The sequence below is a fragment of the Leptonychotes weddellii genome, unplaced genomic scaffold, assembly GCF_054177405.1.
Source record: "Leptonychotes weddellii isolate Sample4059 unplaced genomic scaffold, ASM5417740v2 HiC_scaffold_2910, whole genome shotgun sequence".
Classification (NCBI taxonomy): Eukaryota; Metazoa; Chordata; class Mammalia; order Carnivora; family Phocidae; genus Leptonychotes; species Leptonychotes weddellii.
In genome coordinates, this window is record NW_027886035.1 from 9,853 (window position 1) to 12,814 (window position 2,962).

Here is a 2,962-nt window from a genome sequence, read left to right on the forward strand (position 1 = left end):
TATCATCTATATTCTAACAACTCCAAAATTTCTACCTCCACTCCAGTCCTCTCTCCTGAGTTTCAAACTTGCATATCCAACTGCCTACTGGATATGTTTGCCTGAATGTCTAATAGACATCTCGCATCTAACATGGCTTTCCCACTCTCAGACCTGCCCAACCCATAGCCTTCACTACCTCAGCTGGACATACCACCATCCATCTATTTGCACAAGGCCAAAAACTTAGCATTGCATTTTGTGCTTTTCTCTTTCCGCATATTAAATTAAGCGTGAAATCTTGGTGCTTCTACCTTTAAATATATCCATAATCTAATCACTTATCTCTAATTCTATTTTTATTCTAAGTTAAATATTAATTTATATATTACATTTATTTATACTCCATATGTTTTCAGACAGCATTTGAATCACTAGAGAGTAATTTTACTGTTAATTTTATAGCTTCCCTGTTCAATCACAAAGTCACTTTTCTTTACCTCTTTATATCACAAAACGCAGATCTTCATAGCATCTTGCTTCAGTCTTTCAATTCCCCCTCAAACTGTAGTGCAGAAACAATGGCAACAAGCCAGTGGTATCTGTCAAATTGTTGAGAAACCCCCCCAAAATTGCTTAGAAACCATAATTTAAGGGGGCATGTCTCTGGGTGAACTAAATAACTAAGCTCTCAGAACATCATTACCATGAATTCAAATTAAAACATACATTTCACAGGTTCATTTTTAACAACTTTTTTTGTTAATAAAAATCTATTAGTTAGATCTAATTACATTAAGGTTTTCATCCACATGAAGTTTACCTAGAACCAAGGAATCCAGTATGTTTGGCTTCAGTATTCTCATTAAAAATGCTTAACATTTTTTTTTTTTTGCCAGTGTCAATGTTTCTTTTTTTTTTCTTTTTAATCTCTCGTGGTTTATTTACATGGAAATACTGGTTACATAGATATTTTGCTTCCTTGAGAGGTTTAAGCACAAGTTTCTAATCAATAGGCAAACAAAGAGGAATTTTATATACTCTACATTGAAAATATGTTTAGTGATTTTCTTCTCAAAGTTATGAGGTTGTTAATTTCCTAAAATAGTCCAAAGAATTTGCTTTTATATTTCATAGTTAGGGTTTAGGTAGTGATCATTATTCTTCTAAACCTATGGAGAACCTCCAAATTTTGCTTATGTAAAAGAGAATGAATATTTAACATAAATCTACAGAGAAGCTGTGGATTTAAGTTCTATTTGTCAGGTTGTTGATGAATCATTTATTTACCATGAGCACAGAGTAATGTCACTGCTACTCTCTATTTATGCCCTGTGTATGTTTCTGCACATGCATTTAGACATCCTTGGTGAACCTTTCAGACATCTGATTTCCCTAAAATCATTAACTCTTTGATCAGAGACAGTAATGTTACATGTCCACATAATACTTTATGTTAAAAAAATTATGCAAGTACTCTTCTATTGGTCAAGAATGTTAACTAAAATAGACACATTTATTCACATGCATAAAATTAATGGAAATCAGTGGCATTTTCTATTTGATATCTTGTTAATGATATGGCATGTTATGATGCACAAGGCCATCTGAAGGCATCTGGAAGACAACCCAGCTCTGGAGAAACTGTTGCTTCATATTCAGGGGAATATGGGCTTTGTGCTCCCAAAGGACCTCACTGAGATCAGGGACATGTTACTGGACAATATGGTTCAAACGGGGACCTGTGCCGGTGCCATGGCTCCATGTGAAGTCACTGTGCCAGCGCAGAATACTGAGAAGACGTCCTTCTTTCAGGCTTTAGGCATCTCCAGAGGCACCATTGAAATCCTGAGTGGTAGGCAGCTGATTAAGACTAGAGCCAGACTGGGAGCCAGTGAAGCCACACTGCTGAACATCTCCCCCTTCTCCTTTGGGCTGGTCATCCAAGCAGGTATTTGATGGTGGCAGCATCTATAACCTTGATGTGTTTTGGCAACACAGAGGGAACTACATCTTGCTTCCTGGAAGGTGTCCACAGTGTTGCCAGCATCTGTCTGTAGATTGGTTACCCAGCTGTTGCATCAGTACCTTGTTTTAACATTGTGGCTACAGGTGGGTCCTGGCTTTGTCTGTGTAGACTGATTACATCTTCTCACTTGCTGAAAAGGTCAAGGCCTTCTTGGCTGATCCATCTGCAATTGTGGCAGCTGCACCCTTGGTTGCTGCCCCATAACCACTGCCACCACCCCTACCCCTGTTGCTGCTGCAGCCCCAACCAAGGTTGAAGCAAAGGAAGAGTCCAAGGAGTTGAAGGAGGATATGGGATATGATCTCTTTGACTAATCGCCAAAAAGCAACCAACTCAGCCAGCTCTATTTGTGAAATGAGGAAATAAAGATTTACTTCTTTAAAAATATAATAATAATGATAAGGATAATGATAATATATTACATGTATTTAGAGGTCTATGTGTGGAAGTCAATTCATAACACATATCTCTGCTAAACTCTCTGGATTTGGGAACAAGAGACCTGAATGTGAGATGCCCTGCTCTGTTATTTCTTGTCTGAGTGACTTAGTAACGATGATTGAACTCCTCTGAACTTTGGTATTGTTGTTTATAAAACTGGGCTAATGATGACAAACAATCATTTTGAGAATTAAGTTCGTACTATACCTGCCAAAAAAAAAAAAAAAGCTTTGTAAACTGAAATATTTCTGTTTTAAAGTATTGGCCTGTGCCATTTTTTTTTTTGAATAAAATTGGTGTTGTACATATTTACCATAGAATCTTCTAAAATTTCAAATAAAAAGCTATAAATGAGGTAATCATAACATATACTTTATCCTTTGAATGAAAAATAGTAACAATCTTGCAGGTAGTATTTTAGATTATATTAAATGTACTGTTTCTTGATCTCACTCTATATTGCCATATACCTGGTTTTATCCACATATATATGCATTTGGTTATTTAAGCTTT

General features: G+C 36.3%; 1 pseudogene; it reads left to right on the top strand.

The window, feature by feature from the left end:
- The first annotated feature begins 1,506 nt into the window (after positions 1 to 1,506).
- LOC102727350 (large ribosomal subunit protein uL10 pseudogene) lies at positions 1,507 to 2,582 on the top strand (annotated as a pseudogene).
- Positions 2,583 to 2,962: the final 380 nt, after the last annotated feature.